Genomic DNA, 20,837 nt, shown 5'->3' with positions numbered 1-20,837 from the left:
AAATATACAGTACCAGTCAATAGTTCGGAAACACCTACTCATTCAAGGGGTTTTAATCTTTTAATATTTTCTACATTGTAGAAAAATAGTGAAGATATCAAAACTATGAAATAACACACGGGATCATGTAGAAACCAAAGAAGTGATAAACAAATCTAAATATATTTTATATTTAAGATTCTTCAAAGTAGCTACCTTGATGACAGCGTTGCACACTCTTAGCATTCTCTCGACCAGCTTCACGGGGTAGTCATCTGGAATGCATTTCAATTAACTGGTGTTCCTTGTTAAAAGTTAATTTGTGCAATTTATTTCCGTCTTAACGCGTTTGAGCCAATCAGCTGTATTGTGACAAGGTAGGGGTGATATACAGACGATAGCCCTATTTGGTAAAAGACCAAGTCCATATTATGGCAAGAACAGCTCAAATTGGCAAAGAGAAACAACAGTCCATGATTACTTTAAGACATGAAGGTCAGTCAATCCGGAAAATGTCAAGAACTCTGAAAGTTTCTTCAAATGCAGTTGCAAAAACCATCAAGTGCTATGATGAAACTAGCTCTCATGAAGACCGCCACAGGAAAGGAAGACCCAGAATTACCTCTGCTGCAGAGGATAAGGTCATTAGAGTTACCAGCCTCAGAAATTGCAGCCCAAATAAATGCTTCAGAGTTCGAGTAACACACATCTCAACATCAGCTGTTCATGGGATAATGTGTTTGAATCAGGTCTTCATGGTCAAATTGCTGCAAAGAAACCAATACTAAAGGACACCAATATGAAGAAGAGACTTGCTTGGGCCAAGAAACATGAGCAATGGACAGACCGGTGGAAATCTGTCCTTCGGTCTGATGAGTACAAATTTGATGCAGAGTAGGTGAACGGATGAGCTCCGCATGTGTGGTTCCCACTGTGAAGCATGGAGGAGGTGTGATGGTTTGGGGGTGCTTTGCTGGTGATTTATTTAGAATTCAAGGCACACTTAACCAGCATGGCTACCATAGCATTCAGCAGCAATATGCCATCCCATAAGGTTTGCGCTTAGTGGGACTATCATTTGTTTTTCAACAGGACAATGACCCAACACAACTCCAGGCTGTGTAGGGGCTATTTTACCAAGAAGGAGAGTGATGGGGTGCTGCATCAGATGACCTGGCCTCCACAATCACCCGACCTCAACCCAATTGAGAAGGTTTGGGAAGAGTTGGACAGCAGAGTGAAGGAAAAGCAGCCAACAAGTGCTTCGCATATGTGGGAACTCCTTCAAGACTGTTGGAAAATAATTTCAGGTCAAATCAAATCTTACTGGTCACATACACATGTTTAGCAGATGTTAATGTGAGTGTAGCGAAATGCTTGTGCTTATCGTTCCGACCATGCAGTAATATCTAACAAGTAGTCTAACAATTTCACAACTACCTTATACGCACAAATGTAAAGGAATGAATAAGAATATGTACATATAAATATATGGATGCGTGATGGCCGAACAGCATAGGCAAGATGCAGTAGATGGTTTAGAGTACAGTATATACAGTGGGGAGAACAAGTATTTGATAACCTGCAAAATGGGCAGTGTTTCCTACTTGCAAAGCATGTAGAGGTCTGTAATTTTTTATCATAGGTACACTTCAACTGTGAGAGACGGAATCTAAAACAAAAATCCAGAAAATCACATTGTATGATTTTTAAGTAATTCATTTGCATTTTCTTGCATGACGCACGTATTTGATACATCAGAAAAGCAGAACTTAATATTTGGTACAGAAATCTTTGTTTGCAATTACAGAGATCATACGTTTCCTGTAGTTCTTGACCAGGTTTGCACACATTGCAGCAGGGATTTTGGCCCACTCCTACATACAGACCTTCTCCAGATCCTTCAGGTTTCAGGGCTGTTGCTGGGCAAAACGGACTTTAAACTCCCTCCAAAGATTTTCTACTGGCTCGGCCACTCCAGGACCTTGAGATGCTTCTTACGGAGCCACTCCTTAGTTGCCCTGGCTGTGTGTTTCGGGTCGTTGTCATGCTGGAAGACCCAGCCACGACCCATCTTCAATGCTCTTACTGAGGGATGGAGGTTGTTGGCCAAGATCTTGTGATACACGGCCCCATCCATCCTCCCCTCAATAAGGTGCAGCCGTCCTGTCCCCTTTGCAGAAAAGCATCCCCAAAGAATGATGTTTCCACCTCCATGCTTCACGGTTGGGATGGTGTTCTTGGGGTTATACTCATCCTTCTTCTTCCTCCAAACACGGCGAGTGGAGTATAGACCAAAAAGCTATATTTTTGTCTCATCAGACCCCATGACCTTGTCCCATTCCTCCTCTGGATCATCCAGATGGTAATTGGCAAACTTCAGACGGGCCTGGACATGCACTGACTTGAGCACGGGGACCTTGCGGGCGCTGCAGGATTTAAATCCATGACGGCGTAGTGTGTTACTAATAATTTTCTTTGAGACTGTGGTCCCAGCTCTCTTCGAGTCATTGACCAGGTCCTGCCGTGTAGTTCTCGGCTGATCCCTCACCTTCCTCATGATCATTGATGCCCCACGAGGTGAGATCTTGCATGGAGCCCCAGACCGAGGGTGATTGACCGTCATCTTGAACTTCTTCCATTTTCTAATAATTGCACCAACAGTTGTTGCCTTCTCACCAAGCTGCTTGCCTGTTGTCCTGTAGCCCATCCCAGCCTTGTGCAGGTCTACAATTTAAACCTGATGTCCTTACACAGCTCTCTGGTCTTGGCCATTGTGGAGATGTTGGAGTCTGTTTGATTGAGGGTGTGGACAGGCGTCTTTTATACAGGTAACGAGTTCAAACAGGTGCAGTTAATACAGGTAATGAGTGGAGAACAGGAGGGTTTCTTAAAGAAAAACTAACAGGTCTGTGAGAGCTGGAATTCTTACTGGTTGGTAGGTGATGAAATATTTATGTCATGCAAATAAAATGCAAATTAATTACTTAAAAATCATACAATGTGATCCTGGATTTTTTTTTAGATTCCGTCTCTCACAGTTGAAGTATAACTATGATAAAAATTACAGACCTTTACATGCTTTGTAAGTAGGAAAACCTGCAAAATCGGCAGTGTATCAAATACTTGTTCTCCCCACTAAACATATGAGATGAATAATGTAGGGTATGTAAACATTATATAAAGTGGAACTGTTTAAGTGACTAGTGATACATTTATTACATCCAATTATTAAGTATTAAAGTTGCTAGAGAATGAGTCAGTATGTTGGCAGCAGCCACTCAATGTTAGTGGTTGCTATTTAACAGTCTGATGGCCTTGAGACAGAAGCACTTTTTCAGTCTCTCGGTCCCAGCTTTGATGCACCTGTACTGACCTCGCCTTCTGGATGATAGCGGGGTGAACAGGCAGTGGCTCGGGTGGTTGTTGTCCTTGATGATCTTTTTGGCCTTCCTGTGACACAGGGTGGTGTTGGTGTCCTGGAGGGCAGGTAGATTTCCCCCGGTGATACGTTGTGCAGACCTCACTACCCTCTGGAGAGCCTTGCAGTTGTGGACGGAGCAGTTGCTGTACCAGGCGGTGATACAGCCCCGACAGGATGCTCTCAATTATGCATCTGTAAAAGTTATTTGTTTTGTTTTTTGTGACAAGCCAAATTTCTTCAGCCTCCTGAGGTTGAAGAGGTGCTCTTGCGCCTTTCTCACCATGCTGTCTGTGTGGGTGGACCATTTCAGTTTTTGACACTACACTTCAATGGCCCTCACCTCCTCCCTGTAGGCCGTCTTGTTGTTGTTGGTAATCAAGCCTACCACTGTAGTGTTGTCTGCAAACTTGATGATTGAGTTGGAGGCGTGCATGGCCACGCAGTAATGGGTGAATAGGGAGTACAGGAGAGGACTGAGAACGCATCCGTGTGGGTCCCCAGTGTTGAGGATCAGGGGGGTGGAGATATTTCCAACCCTCACCACCTGGGGGGCGGCCCGTCAGAAAGTCCAGGGCCCAGATGCACAGGGCGGGGTCGAGACCCAGGGTCTCGAGCTTAATGACGAATTTTGAGGGTACTATGGTATTGAATGCTGAGCTGTAAACGATGAACAGCATTCTTACATAGGTATTCCTCTTGTCCAGATGGGTTAGGGCAGTGTGCAGTGGGATTGCGTCGTCTGTGGACCTATTGGGGTGGTAAGCAAATTCGAGTGGATCTAGGGTGTCAGGTAGGGTGGAGGTAATATGATCCTTGACTGGTCTCTCAAAGCACTTCATGACGGAAGTGAGTGCTACAGGGCGATAGTCGTTTATTTCAGTTACCTTAGCTATCTTGGGAACAGGAACAATGGTGGCCCTCTTGAAGCCCTCTTTGGGGCGGCAGGGTAGCCTAGTGGTTAGAGCGTTGGACTAATAACCAGAAGGTTGCAAGTTCAAATCCCCGAGCTGACAAGGTACAAATACGTCGTTCTGCCCTTGAACAGGCAGTTAACCCACTGTTCCTAGGCCGTCATTGAAAATAAGAATTTGTTCTTAACTGACTTGCCTAGTTAAATAAAGGTTTAAAGAAAAAAAAAGCATGCGGGAAAAGCAAACTGGGATAGGGATTGAATATGTCCGTAAACACACCAGCCAGCTGGTCTGCGCAAGCTCTGAGGACACGGCTAGGGATGCCATCTGGGAGCGGCAGCCTGCGAGGGTTGACACATGTTTTACTCACATTGGCTGCAGCGAAGGAGAGCCCGCAGGTTTTTGTAGCCGACCTTGTCAGTGGCACTGTATTGTCCTCAAAGTGAGCAAAGAAGTTGTTTTGTTGGTCTGGGAGCAAGACATCGGTGTCCGCGACAGGGCTGGTTTTCTTTTTGTAGTCCATGATTGACTGTAGACCCTGCCACATATGTCTCGTGTCTGAGCTGTTTAATTGCGACTCTACTTTGTCTCTATACTGATGCTTAGCTTGTTTGATTGCCTTGCTGAGGGAATAGCTACACTGTTTGTATTCGGTTATGTTTCAGGTTGCTTTTCCCATGATTAAAAGCAGTGGTTCGCGCTACTTGATTTGTTTAATACTTTGGTTTCTACATGAATCCATGCGTGTTATTTAATAGTTTTGATGTCTTCACTATTATTCTACAATGTAGAAAATATAAAGACAAACTTTTGACTGGTACTGTATATTGAAAGCCAGGCACATTTAACAGTTATGCTATTGATTATAGACCTAATTCAGTTGGGGTTTCGTCTCTCCTCAATTTTCTTAGAAAATTAAGCTAAGGCAAGGGCGTTTTCCTCCTCATTGCTGCTGCTCAATCTTAATATGCTGGTTAACTTTGCTATTATGCACATAGCAACATAGGGAAAGGCACCTATTCTACAGGGCACTAGAGATTGTTTCAGAACAGCGTTATCCAACGCAGGAGAAAGCTCATTTGTTATAAAATAATATTTAGAGTTACCATTATTTTTACATAATAGTTCAGTATCACATGTCTTAGAGTGATGGACTGTGCCATCCCTGTGGTCTCCACAGAGACAGGTGCAAACCACAGGTGTCTTGTGCACCACGGGGAGAAAAAAAGATAAATATGCAACTGCTCGACTAAAGAAAATCTCAGTCGGGGTGAAACCAACAGCTTATTGAACCAACAGCTTATTGACCAGTCGATATATAGTGTATTATCCAGATACAGATTTAGCACTTGGTGGTTTATAGCAGCTTCCCACAAGAACGGGCTTTATGTGCGGCAGGTGAACCTGTAGCCATTTTACTTCAGCAGTATTTAGCATGAGATCATCTCAAAGCTTTACAGGAATTTGGCTCTGTATAAAGGCCGCAACACTGCCACCAAGGGCATTTCTGTCTTTTCTGTAGATGTTATAGCCATGCATCGCTACCACTGTATCAAAAGGTATTTTCTAAGTAAGTTTCAGAGATCAGAATAGGAATCATCTATTAGTAGTAATTTATTGATTTAATTAACCTTTTTTCTTATGCTAAATATGTTAATGTGGGCTATTCTTAGCACTTTTCTGGGATGCTTAGCAGAAGTAGACGTAACAATGTTATTTATGTTTGAGCTGATAGTGCAGGGTGAGGTGACCACAGTTGAATTCCTACTCGGGCACACAGTCTCAGTGCTAACAGTATAATTATGGTTCAGTGTATACAATAGCTGTAGAGGCATTCAGGAGAGTTTGAGGGGGCGCAAATTAGGTTACTTAAATTGTGACTGCCAACGCCCCTAGGAGAATTTACATTTGATGCAGGACTACTTCCACTCAGCGACACAATGGTAGGGATTACTGATCTGGGCCTGGGTCATTGATAAGTCAGTCTCAACGCAGCCTTCAAAATGTGTGGATAGAGTCCAGGAGACAAGATGATTTGGATGGACCATCATTTCTGTAGAGCATATTCTGTTTCCAGCAGGTGTCAAAGTTACCTATAAAAGTTATTCCAACTGAGCTACAGTAATATTTTAGCCAGGTGTGTAATGCCAGAAGCCTACTGAATCTTTCACACCGATGGTACCGGACATGAAATAATTGGCCGCTTTTTGGAATCTTTGAAAGCAAAAATCCATGATTTAAAATCATTTTTCAGCAGTTCCGAGCTAGCCCTTTTAATGACATTTGACCTCACATGGACTACAACAGCGTCAGCGGTCGCAAAACGGTCGGAAGCAGCCTTGTGATGTCCTGTACTTGTGCTCCAAGTTAACACAGGGTTTTTGTCCGGGGAACAGAGGTGTCTTTTACCTTAGAAGCTGACAATGACAACAGCTGGTGGTTTCGTAAACCCCTTGAGGAACAAAGGCCGGTGGGGCCCGATGGACCTGAGCCAGCTGTAGTATCCATCGTGGATGATGAATGGGCAGGAGAACCCGAGGTAGAAGCCACTGGAGGGAGACAGAACAGAGGACGAAGGCGCAGGTACCTCCGGGTCCGATTTGGAATCTGAAGCCCCAGGGAAGAAGGTACCGCAAAGCAGTTTCTCGCCTGGGTCCGGGCTTACCTTCGCCAAGGAGGCCCTTGGCGAAGGTAAGCCCGGACCGGAAAACGGCGACGGCACTTCCACCAGGCCAGAGCGGCATCCGGCTAATGGGGAAGAAGATAAAGAAAAAGTAGGCAGGCATGGAATCCCCAGTAGCTTGTGTAAGTTCGCTACTTGTTTCCTGAAAGCAGCCACTTCTCCCTTGTAGTCCTCTGCAAGCAAACAGTTGCTACATTGAAAGTCCAGGCAGTCTACATTGTCCCAGAATAAAGCAAAAATAAACAGCTCCTGCAGCGTTGAAAATATTTGTTAGCATCCTCCATTCGAGGTTGGAGGCAAGCAAGGCTAGCTGGGCTTCAGGGCTTCAGTGTCTCTCTACTTGACAGGGAATTCTCAACTTGTCCGAGAGAGAATTACACGGCTATCAAAAACCGTCAGGCCAAGGTAAGTCTACATCAAACACACAATTAATTTGAATGTTTGTAAAAATTCACAAAGTAAACAAAAATGAATGGTGGTGCATAGTTTTGTAACTCAGGCTAGTGAAACACGTTTTGTCAACAACGGAAGCTGGCACCGGACGTGCTGAGCGTAACTTTGTGATTGGTGTGTGTTCGGATTTGGGAGGAGGATGTGAGGAATAGACTGAGGTGTTGATTGCAAAATCTACCCATGCAAGGCAAGTCTCCTTAAGACACCTCGAGTGTCTGTCGTTGTCACGCAGAGGATAAAGATAAAGCACAGAGATCCAGGACCAGGTTATACTTCCAAACGAGTTGACTGAAACCATGCACACAATAAATACCATCCCCTCAACCAGCAACACTACACTCGATACCTCAGTGTCTAATCTTTCTCCATTAATGAACTACTAATGAAACAGCCAAGCTCTGCAGTTATTACACACATAATTGATAAGAAATTCAGAAATGGCAGCTAATCATCTATTTCTGTAGTTACTTGTGGGAATGCTCTGAGTAGATGCAAAACACACTTTTTATTATTTATGAATACAAATATTACTTATGCTATGAATACATTTCCAGGTAGCCTACTTCATAAGTACCAGATTTGCAGCTTGGTATGTTTTAAAATAGAAATCTTACATTTCACTACCCACAACCTAGGCTAGCTTAACAATGACAGAATCATCTTCATCCATTAATGTGGTTGTTAATATTGCCCTAATATTTCCTTGCTGGATTAGTTCCATGTTGAAATTACAACGTTTGCCTTTCCAGAGAAGGATGTTGACACTCCTCAGCCTACTGAAAGGCACAGCATTGAGCACCCTCTTCTGCATTTTAATCATCTTCAGAATGGCTCATGTGGCCGAGACACACATAGAACATAGCCAACCATAAAAGGCTATATGTGTCGCCTCAGACTGTGTAGTCGGAACAGTATGCCCTTTTTTCCTGCAAGAACCATGGCTCTACCAGCTCATGTTTAATACATGAACCATAAGCCTACCTAATGAAGGCCAGAGTCCAGGAAAGACAGGAACAGTCAAACCCATTACCCATTCCTGACTCCCCCCACCTCTCTCTGCTCCTCCTCCACTCTACATTTTCACTCTTGCTCCAATCGGCCCAGAAGCTATAAATTAGATTTATCACTAGCTCTGGATTGAGGGGAAAGAGTGGTGGTAGCACAGCACAAAAAGTCCATGTCAGGGGAAGCAGTGAGCTGACTGTAAAAAAAGAGAGCGCTGTTTGGGTGCATTAAATCACACGCCCTGCTCCTTGTCCCTGCTGCGCTCAACAACAGAGCCTTGTGCCCTTCAGAGCTCTGGCAGAAAGGGTAGCGCTGGAGTGCACTTGCTGACGCAGGGGAGGGGGAGCAGTGGAGTAGCACCCCCACACTGAGGCACAGTGACCGGAAGCAAGGCTGTGGATCAACTCACTCAGCCTAGCAGCAAGACATTAATGAGCATTGGTATTTTGGTTATAATACATTTATAAACATAAGATTATCAAGAACTACATCCTAGAACTACATCCTATGGAAGCCTAAATGTTAGTTTGTACAGTGGGGTAAAAAGGTATTTAGTCAGCCACCAATTGTGCAAGTTCTCCCACTTAAAAAGATGAGAGAGGCCTGTAATTTTCATCATAGGTACACTTCAACTATGACAGACAAAATAGGAAAACAAAAATCCAGAAAGTCACATTGTAGGATTTTTTATGAATTTATTTGCAAATTATGGTGGAAAATAAGTATTTGGTCACCTACAAACAAGCAAGATTTCTGGCTCTCACAGACCTGTAACTTCTTCTTTAAGATGCTCCTCTGTCCTCCACTCGTTACCTATATTAATGGCCCCTGTTTGAACTTGTTATCAGTATAAAAGACACCTGTCCACAACCTCAAACAGTCACACTCCAAACTCCACTATGGCCAAGACCAAAGAGCTGTCAAGAAATCAACTGTGGGAGCAATTATTAGGAAATGGAAGTCACACAAGACCACTGATAATCTCTCTCGATCTGGGGCTCCACGCAAGATCTCACCCCGTGGGGTCAAAATGATCACAAGAACGGTGAGCAAAAATCCCAGAACCACACGGGGGGACCTAGTGAATGACCTGCAGGGAGCGGGGACCAAAGTAACAAAGCCTACCATCAGTAACACACTACGCCACCAGGGACTCAAATCCTGCAGTGCCAGACGTGTCCCCCTGCTTAAGCCAGTACATGTCCAGGCCCGTCTGAAGTTTGCTAGAGCATTTGGATGATCCAGAAGAAGATTGGGAGAATGTCATATGGTCAGATGAAACCAAAATATAACTTTTTGGTAAAAACTCAACTCGTCGTATTTGGAGGACAAAGAATGCTGAGTTGCATCCAAAGAACGCTGAGTTGCATCCAAAGAACACCATACCAACTTTGAAGCATGGGGGTGGAAACATCATGCTTCGGGGCTGTTTTTCTGCAAAGGGACCAGGACGACTGATCCGTGTAAAGGAAAGAATGAATGGGGCCATGTATTGTGAGATTTTGAGTGAAAACCTCCTTCCATCAGCAAAGGCATTGAAGATGAAACGTGGCTGGGTCTTTCAGCATGACAATGATCCCAAACACACCGCCCGGGCAATGAAGGAGTGGCTTCGTAAGAAGCATTTCAAGGTCCTGGAGTGGCCTAGCCAGTCTCCAGATCTCAACCCCATAGAAAATCTTTGGAGGGAGTTGAAAGTCCGTGTTGCCCAGCAACAGCCCCAAAACATCACTGCTCTAGAGGAGATCTGTATGGAGGAATGGGACAAAATACCAGCAACAGTGTGTGAAAACCTTGTGAAGACTTACAGAAACGTTTGACCTCTGTCATTGCCAACAAAGGGTATATAACAAAGTATTGAGATAAACTTTTGTTATTGACCAAATACTTATTTTCCACCATAATTTGCAAATAAATAAATTAAAAATCCTACAATGTGATTTTCTGGATTTTTTTCCCTCATTTTGTCTGTCATAGTTGAAATGTACCTATGATGAAAATTACAGGCCTCTCATCTTTTTAAGTGGGAGAACTTGCACAATTGGTGGCTGACTAAATACTTTTTGCCACACTATGTTCAATACAAAGAGGTCAACTTTTAGCATTTATTATTTATGTAAGATCCATTTGCTTTTGTCAATACCTATTTTTCACAGGATGTGACAAAATAAGAACAGTGGAGTAGAGTTTTTTTTCTTCTAATTTATTACACTCCTGACTTTATGTCAACTCATGTCACGAAGTGAACAGCTGTCTATTGATCAAGCTCTGGGGTGCACTGCCGCCAACAAGGAGAGGGGGGAAGCTTGTGGTTTTCATTCAGTAGACATATTCCTGCATGATAGTTAAAGAGCCTGTGTGTTGCCATTAAGCTCCAGTAGCCGTGGGGAGCGAGAGAGGTGGTCATTGGCCTTGATGTCATGAATTTCTAACCCTTCTCTATCTCGCTCCCCTCGGCCATGGTGGATAAACAGGAAGCTCAGTAACACAGCATATTCAACTGGCAATCAGCAAATAGCATCCCTCACTAGGGGAAATGACCATGGAAAAACTACCATGGCAACCTGTGCCAACATTAGCATTTTCCCTGACTAGCCTACAGGCATCGAAGGCAATTGTACTCTGCTGGGAAGAAATTGTGAAGTGGCTACAGATTTGTAAGAGAACGGTCATTTTGATTTCTTCATGAGCAATTATCCTTACTTGTGCATACAAGGAATCAAGAAAATCTCAACTGCCAGCCATAAAAAACACTTGTATATCATGCCAGGCAGACACAAGAGCTAACATTTCTACAGCTAGGCCTATAAAGTTACACTGCAGTTGCACATAATACTCAGACAGGCAGGACTAAAGCTTAAGGGGTCAATGCCTCCTCACAGCTGTCAGTGATCTACAATCCAGGCAAGCTACAATGACACATGCATCGCCTCCTGCTCTTCCCCACTCCCCTCTCATAACACGCAAAGCTTCAGCACAATGCATGTGTCAACATTTCCCCTCTTCACAAGTCCAAACAGGGTAAAAATGTTTTATCAAAATTAGGGATGGAAAAATGCGTTCAGTATAAACTTAAACGACTAAAGCCAGATAGAGTATGTAGATGATAATGAGATCTTTATATATTTTTTTTACAATATGATCTTTGAGAACGAACAATCACAAATAAAAGCTACAGTCAGGGAGAATTGAAAATCCCCAAAACAAATGAATTTAGCAGATTTTGTTACTATGTTAGAGCAAAAGAAAACAGCATTAGCCAAAGCAAAATGCATAGAATTGCAGGAAATTTTCTTTAAAACAGCAACATTTTCTTTCAGCTCCATGGTAGAATGGCAGGGAATGAGCTTAAAACGGCAACATTTTCCCTCAGCTCCACAAATTCTCAATGTGTTACCAAGATGGGGGCCACTAAAATTCAGCTGCTCCGACCACACCCATTACCTAAGCCCCCTTTTGAGCCAGAAAAACCCCTGCAGACAGGTCTGGAACTGCATTGTGACTCGAGTCCATATGCCTGCTCGTGCCTATGGCCCTAAACATGCCACATTCACATAGAAAGGTCTTTCAGCCAAACAAGAGATGTGCTTCCTTGCCTTTGATTGCCAGTGACTTATCATGCACCTCACAACTCCATAATTCTGTGTGGGTTTGCATGTAACAAATTGAAATAAATTCTAAAACGTCTGTTTTCCATCTGAGCCTTATCCATCTATATTATATTGTGATATGGTTGACTACTTTATATCCAACCTATCAAAAGTACTAGTTATGAAAAGAGAGATGTTAAATGTAATGTGAATTAGAGTTCCAAAGTTTACATTAAAAGAAAAGCTGGTCACACTGTCCACTGATTCAGAAAGGATTAGGAAAGAAAGCGGGGATGTGAGGGCTATCAATATCACTATGAAAAAAAGGTATACTTTCAATGTGGAAAACCTGTTGTGTATTCTGTTAACTACATAACGAAAGGTTCAACCGATGATCACTCAAATACGCAATACCTAGCTAGCCACTTAATTTTTAAAAACGAACGCAGTTCTTTAGTAAAGTAAAGGCTTTACATGTATGGTTAGCGTAATAGCCAACAATACCATAGACTTCGTGTAAACACAAGCCTTAAAGTTCGCTTTCTAGATACTATAGTTATTTCAAATACTTTCCAGATATCTAGCAAATATAGTTAAGGTCGTCTTTAAATGCATGTCCGATAAATAAAATAAAGTTGCTTTGATGACAAATCATGTCGCTACAATGCCGGGAACTAGCTAGGCTAGCTAACTAAGCAGTACAAAAATATTTAGGGGAAATCTTTGGTACAAAGGCAGAGATAGCTAGCTAGCTACCACTAGCCAAGCCAAGGTGCTCTCTGAGATACCTAGTTAGTACCAAAAGCGTAGCTAACTAGCATTAGCGGCTGGCTAGACATAACGATAGTTAAACGAATATTGAAAACTACAAAACAAAAACATACATTTGACAGCAATCTTTCAGTAGCATTCAAAATAACATTAAATACCACTTAGCTACACGTTCACCAACGTTAGCTAGCTAAACAAATAGATGCTATCGAAATGCGACGACTATTAGCTTGCCTGGCTACCAAGCTAACTATGTTGCTCAAGCTGCTTGAGAAGTCTTGAGTCGATCGAGCAGGGGATTGATAGCTAAGGTTAGCTGACGATGTGTCGTTCGCGCCGTGTTTACGCTTTACGAAAAGCTGAAATTAAACTTACCACGAATGTGTTTCTTATTCTGAATACAAAATCCGTTGGCAGTTATGTTTTCAATCGAATTATTGCTTTAAATGGACCAAAACAAGGAATTTGGTCCAACTTTTATTTTCAGTTGTTTCCTTCACTTCCTGATAGATGCCGCCATCTTGCAAGCAGATATTTCCTCTGCTGTCGTCACTCGGGATGTCACACAGTGGGATACTCCTGCCGCGTTCAATTACTAGTCGGAACTAGGAAAATCGGAAACTTTACGACTTGCTAATTGGTTGAATGCGGAACGTGTATAACTAAAACCAGTTAGTGAGTCGTACATTTCTGAGTTGCCTTGTTCCGACTAGTATATGAACGCAGCATCAGTGATGTCGCTCATTCATGGTGTACTCAAGAAACAGGGAACTCGGAAAATACGCGGTCAGATAATGACGTCAGCGATCTTCAGATCGGAAAGTTGGAGCTCTAAGAAAGAGGTCCAAGCTCCGGAGTTGGATAAACACAATTCGACCCAACCAAATCACGAGAAAACAAAAATATAATTACATGACACATTGGAAAGAATTAACAAAACAACTGAGCAAACTAGAATTATATTTGGCCCTAAACAGAGACTACACATTGGCAGAATACCTGACCACTGTGACTGACCAAAACTAAAGAAAGCTTTGACTCTGTACAGACTCAGTGAGCATAGCCTTGCTATTGAACAAGGCTGCAGTAGGCATACCTGGATCTCAAGAGAAGACAGGCAATGTGCACACTGCCCACAAAATGAGGTGAACTTCCCAACCTCCTGCCAAATGTATGACCATATTAGAGACACATATTTCCCCCAGATTACACAGATCCACAAAGAATTTGAAAACCACAGAAATACCACAGTGTGCCATCACAGCAGCAAGATTTGTGACCTGTTGCCATTTTCTAGTGAAGAACAAACACCATTGTAAATACAACCCATATTTATGTTGATTTATTTTCCCTTTTGTACTTTAACAATTTGCACATCGTTACAACACTGTATATATACATAATATGACATTTGTAATGTCTTTATTCTTTTGGAACTTCTGTGAGTGTAATGTTTACTGTTCATTTTTATTGTTTATTTAACTTTTGTATATTATCTACTTCACTTGCTTTGGCAATGTTAACATATGTTTCCCATGTCAATAAAGCCCATTGAATTGAATTGAACGTTCTGCAGTCGGAGCATTTTCCCCGCCTGATTTCCCAGTCTTCTTGAACGCGTTGTTGTTTGACTAGTTGTTTTGAACGCGGCAATAGTGTCTTGAAGCTCGTGGATCGCAACAGTATTTCTTACCTGCGGAAGTTACTGACGATCGCCCACCTTCGTAACATTCTCAGCTATTTTGAATGGGCCTATAGCTACATGAGTAAAACAAATACCATCATCAACAATAGTACTTTCAATTCCGGCTGTTTTTAAACTTCAATAATGTTTTACTAAGTTCACTTTTGCTATAGCTTGGCCTATATCATTGGATGTGATTTTAAAATTATGTATTGTAAATGGGAAAGTATTTGTCTCAGAAGTTTTCATAATGGCTGGACCCCATATGGCCAGATAAGCTTGTCCTTTGGTACATGGCCAGTGGTCACTTGTTTGACTCGGCTGGGACCAAGGCTTGTTTGACTAGGCTGGGCCCAAGGCTTGTTTGACTAGGCTGGGACCAAGGCTTGTTTGACTAGGCTGGGACCAAGGCTTGTTTGACTAGGCTGGGACCAAGGCTTGTTTGACTAGGCTGGGACCAAGGCTTGTTTGACTAGGCTGGGACCAAGGCTTGTTTGACTAGGCTGGGACCAAGGCTTGTTTGACGAGGCTGGGACCAAGGCTTGTTTGACTAGGCTGGGACCAAGGCTTGTTTGACTAGGCTGAGACCAAGGCTTGTTTGACTAGGCTGGGACCAAGGCTTGTTTGACTAGGCTGAGACCAAGGCTTGTTTGACTAGGCTGAGACCAAGGCTTGTTTGACTAGGCTGGGACCAAGGCTTGTTTGACTAGGCTGGGACCAAGGCTTGTTTGACTAGGCTGAGACCAAGGCTTGTTTGACTAGGCTGGGACCAAGGCTTGTTTGACTAGGCTGGGACCAAGGCTTGGGTGTTGTCAGACATGGCTCTCACATCCTCTCCTTTGGTTTCAAAATAGGCTACAGACAAATAAAATGTTACGTGTCGCATGCGCCTTACCGTGAAATGTTTACTTACAAGCCCTTAACCAACAATGCAGTTTTAAGAAAATAGAGTTTAGAAAATATTTACTATAAACACAAAAAAAGTGTTACACCATTACACCTGATTCAGCTTCCTTCCAATAACAGAGCCACACAAAAAAGTAATCTCTGTACCAAATAATAATAATCTTGTACAAAGTAGCCTCATATGCCCATACTGTACATTGAACAAAATTAAATGTTAATTCAGCATCAATACAGACATGGAAACCATAATTAGCCCATAATATTAATACATTTATATTCCCATTAAGGTAAACTAAGAAGCAGATTTCGATGAACAGGGGAGCTGTGTGTGGATCATTTTCTGGTTTCTGTCATTTTGGCTGCTCAGTTATTGAATGATGCAACTGGAAGCGGTCCAATTGTTTCCAGTAAACACAGCCTTCCTTGAACAAAGTACCCATTTTCCCAACAAAGGGGTAGAATGAATTACAGGGTGAGGTTAATAGAGACCAATTAACAAGAGACAGACAAGGTGCACATTGCTTTGTCTGGACAGGGGTGTATCACCTCTTACTTTTGTAGTTGCTTCTGCTTCAGCAATTATAATAACGTGGGCCTGGATTGGGGTATAAAGTTTAGATTGCACATAAAAACAGATGCCAGTTAGTCCTTTACAAACCAAATGAAAGATTATCCAACAATGATAACAAACAGGATGGAACAGGGACGGACATTTTGTAGCTCACAATTATTTCTGGCTCACTTCTGGGTATTGTGTTGTGTAATAGTGTTTTGATAGATCAACAATGCATATCTCCATTTTCCAGGTCCAATGACATTTCCTAAAGATCACAATCCAAATTTGATGGTTATGATCTCTCCTCATTTCCCTCATGTACACTTGAAGTCAGACGTTTACATACATTTTAGCCAAATACATTTAAACTCAGTTTTTCACAATTCCTGACATTTAATCGTAGTAAAAATTCCCTGTCTTAGGTCAGTTAGGATCACCACTTTATTTTAAGGATCTGAAATGTCAGAATAATAGTAGAGAGAATTATTTATTTCAGCTTTTATTTCTTTCATTGCATTCCCAGTGGGTCAGAAGTTTACATACACTCATTTAGTATTTGGTATGATTGACTTCAAATTGTTTAACTTGGGTCAAACTTTTCGGATAGCCTTCCACAAGCTTCCCACAATAAGTTGGGTGAATTTTGGCCCATTCCTCCTGACAGAGCTGGTCTAACTGGGTCAGGTTTGTAGGCCTCCTTGCTCACACACACTTTTTCAGTTCTGCTCACACATTTTTTTCTATAAGATTGAGGTCAGGGCTTTGTGATGGCCACTCCAATACCTTGACCTTGTTATCCTTAAGCCATTTTGCCACAACTTTGGAAGTATGCTTGGGGTCATTATTCATTTGGAAGACTCATTTGCGACCAGGCTTTAACTTCCTGACTGATGTCTTGAGATGTTGCTTCAATATATCCACATAATTGTCCCTCCTCATGATGCCATCTATGTTGTGAAGTGCACCAGTCCCTCCTGCAGCAAAGCACCCCCACAACATGATGTTGCCATCCCCGTGCTTCACGGTTGGGATGGTGTTCTTCGGCTTGCAAGCCTCCCCATTTTTCCTCCAAACATAACAATGGCCATTATAGCCAAACAGTTCTACTTTTGTGTCATCAGACCAGAGGAAATTTCTCCAAAAAGTACGATCTTATTCCCCATGTGCAGTTGCAAACCATAGTCTGGCTTTTTTATGGCAGTTTTGGAGCAGTGGCTTCTTCCTCCCTTTCAGGTTATGTCGATGTAGGACTTGTTTTACTGTGGATATAGATACTTTTGTACCTGTTTCCTCCAGCATCTTCACAAGGTCATTTGCTGTTGTTCTGGGATTGATTTGCACTTTTTGCACCAAAGTACGTTCATCTCTAGGAGACAGAACACGTCTCCTTCCTGAGCGGTATGACGGCTGCGTGTTCCCATGGTGTTTATACTTGCGTACTATTGTTTGTACAGATGAACGTGGTACCTTCAGGCGTTTGGAAATTGCTCCCAAGGATGAACCAGACTTGTGGGGGTCTACAATTTTTCTTCTGAGGTCTTGGCTGATTTCTTTGGATTTTTCCATGATGTCAAGCACGTGACTGTGTTTGAAGGTAGGCCTTGACTCAATTGACTCAAATGATATTAATTAGCCCATCAGAAGCTTCTAAAGCCATGACATCATTTTCTGGAATTTTCCAAGCTGTTGAAAGGCACAGTCAACTTAGTGTATGTAAACTTCTGACACACTGGAATTGTGATACAAATAATCTGTCTGTAAACAATTGTTGGATAAATTACTTGTGTCATGCACAAAGTAGATGTCCTAACCTACTTGCCAAATCTGTAGTTTTTTAACAAGAAATTTGTGGAGTGGTTGATAAACAAGTTTTAATGACTCCAACCTAAGTGTTTGTAAACTTCCGACTTCAACTGTATGTATACAGAGACCTCAATCCCAATGGTTTATAATATTACGGTATGTGTTTATTTGCCTGTTCTTGTTCACAGCTGCCAAAGTTCAATTTCTGCTGTGATTTCCTTATTACACCAATACCCTTTCTCTGTGCGCATTGAGTGACTTCCCATTCATTAAATATTAAAGCCACCTATCAAGTGCAATGATACAAACCGAATATAAGCAAGGAAACTACTTTTCCTGACATATTTGAATAGTTTGTAATCAAATAGATCATGTGTTGTCCCCACACATAACCTATATTGCATCACTGTAGCACAGCCTATAAACTACACTGAAAATGATAGTTTGTTGTTTGCATACTGTAAATTTGAATTTGGCCCTCTCTGCTGGAAGAAATGTGAAAGCACATGTAATGTCCATTAGGCCTGTTTGATGATTGGCACAGTTAATAATTTCTTTAAGACATGCAACTTCTTCTTACAACAAAAAAACACACATCATTTATAGCCTAGGTATATAATGTGTTCAATCTGAAATTAGGTCAAACAAAATAGAGAGTAGGCTTATCCTCTATGTGCAATAATGTAGCCTACATTGTATAAACCATATTGGCCCACACAGAGCTTAACACACGAATGTGACTTAAGAAGCACTTCGTAAATGACCCCATTTTATGCAACCTATGTAAATCCCCGATGAACCCGAATTGCATAATTTACCCCAAAGTCTCATTTCCTTGTACATATACTGTGTTTGCCCAAGGTAGCCATAATTGCATTAATCCATGGCCCAAACAAGTGGCCATACAGTAAGAATTGCTGTCTTTTTCAGTAGGGTACACATTCTTTCAAATTTTGTATTGAGATTCTGTCTATTTTGTTAGAACTTTTAAAGTTATTGCCTGGATATGTTTTTGGCAAATAGTTCAATTATGAATGTTTTTTTTTCTTAAGACAGGTAATTAGATCATATAGTAGATAATTGATTCAAATGGCAGTTGTATTCCACTTTTGTTTTTCTTTACAGTGGTCAGTGCTATTGATTCTCCAGGGACCCTTCGTATGTTTCATCTGCAGTTGAAGAGATGTTCTTGTTTTCTCTGACTGACCTTGTTGTCCTTCACTGCATGAACACCACTCCAGAGTTCCAACAGTAAGTCAATGATTTCATGTCTTATTGTCTACCTATCGGGTCATTTAAATGTCTTATAAAGTTATACAATTACACTTTTTTTAGGGTAGTAGACTTCAGTCAATCAATCAATAGCTTTAAAGCATTGTTTTTGTTCCTTATGCACCATAATAAAATCAACGTATGAGATTTGAATCAAAGGCCATTCTTCCCAAATGTGCTCTTTTTACATGTGTCTTGGAACTTTTTTTAAATTAATAAATAGTAATATTCACAAGTTGTAGACTATGTGGAACTATGAGCAAATATTTTGCAGACTAAACCCTCTAGACCGATTTATGGCAGTCATTCATTCTAATGTAGGCTCCATACTCAACGATCCAGTTGAACAGTGTTTACAATCTTTGCTACAGCTTGAGGGCACTATCATCTCATGTGACTTAGATCTATGAATTCATACACATGGATTTCTGACACATTGACATCTTGTGGAAACAAGTAATACCCTGGCTTGTGTGAATTCCAATTGTCTGAAGATTGGCCAACTCTGACTTTCCACGCCTGAAACCCACGCATGTAAATTGTGAAATTCAGATTATATGGTGATAGGTAAAAAATACTTTGTTAATAAACGGGAGGTCAAAAGCGGCTTGTGAATTCAGACAGACCATATCAGAACATGTCTTTGACACCAAACGCATTTGCAGATTTTCTCTCACCTTTCTGGAATATATACAGTACCAGTCAAAAGTTTGGGCACACCTACTCATTCAAGGGTTTTTCTTTATTTTTACTATTTTCTACATTGTAGAATAATAGTGAAGAAATCAAAACTATGAAATAACATGTATGGAATCACGTAGTAACCAAACAATTGTTAAACAAATCAAAATATATTTTATATTTGAGATTCTTCAAATCATCCACCCTTTGCCTTGATGACAGATTTGCATACTCTTGGCGTTATCTCAACTAGCTTCATGAGGTAGTAACCTGGAATGCATTTCAATTAACATGTGTGCTTTGATAAAAGTTAATTTGTGGAATTTCTTTCCTTAATGTGTTTGAGCCAATCAGTTGTGTTGTGACAAGGTAGGGGTGGTATACAGAAGATAGCCCTATTTGGTAAAATACCAAGTCCATATTATGGCAAGAACCACTCAAATAAGCAAAGAGAAACAACAGTCCATCATTACTGTATGACATGAAGGTCAGTCAATCCGGAAAGTTTCTTCAAGCGCAGTCACAAAAACCATCAGCGCTATGATGAAAATGGCTCTCATGAGGACCGCCACAGGAAAGGAAGACCCAGAGTTACCTCTGCTGCAGAGAATACATACATGCACCTCAGATTGCCGCCATCATTGATCCATTTTTAATTTTCCGTTGGTTTTGTCTTGTCTTCCCACACACCTGTTTTCAATCCCATTCATTACCTGTTGTGTATTTAACCCTCTGTTTCCCCTCATGTCTTTGTCAGAGAATGTTTTATGTCAAGTGTTGTTTTATGTTGTATAGGTGCGCGATGGGTCCTCGTACCCATGTTCGTTTATGTCTGTACGTATTTAGTGTTTGGAGCATGTTAAGTGGACTTATATTAAAAGACTCCATTTACACTCCGTTTGACTCTCCTGAGCCTGACTTCCCTGCCACCTATACACACGACTCTGATACCAAAGCCCCTTATACCACCCACCATTGCGACCTGTATGCTCTAGTCGGCTGGCCCTCGCTACATATTCGTCCAGGTCATCTATAAGTCTATGCTAGGTAAAGTTCTGCCTTATCTCAGCTCACTGGTCACGATAACAACAACCACCCATAGCACGCGCTCCAGCAGGT

The 20,837-nt window shown here is 41.7% G+C and overlaps 1 protein-coding gene across 5 annotated transcripts in view; it reads right to left on the bottom strand.

Moving 5' to 3' along the window:
• Positions 1-13,351, bottom strand: part of LOC135524564 (protein strawberry notch homolog 2-like) — a 107,749-nt gene extending 94,398 nt beyond the window's left edge. For all 5 annotated transcript variants that reach the window (XM_064952206.1, XM_064952208.1, XM_064952209.1 and 2 more), the window contains exon 1: positions 13,192-13,351. The gene's annotated coding sequence lies outside the window, so the exon portion shown is untranslated. The remainder of the gene's footprint in view (positions 1-13,191) is intronic.
• Positions 13,352-20,837: the final 7,486 nt, after the last annotated feature.

This window comes from Oncorhynchus masou, chromosome 31, assembly GCF_036934945.1.
Source record: "Oncorhynchus masou masou isolate Uvic2021 chromosome 31, UVic_Omas_1.1, whole genome shotgun sequence".
Taxonomy (NCBI): Eukaryota; Metazoa; Chordata; class Actinopteri; order Salmoniformes; family Salmonidae; genus Oncorhynchus; species Oncorhynchus masou.
This window is presented reverse-complemented; position numbering and strand designations above follow the sequence as displayed.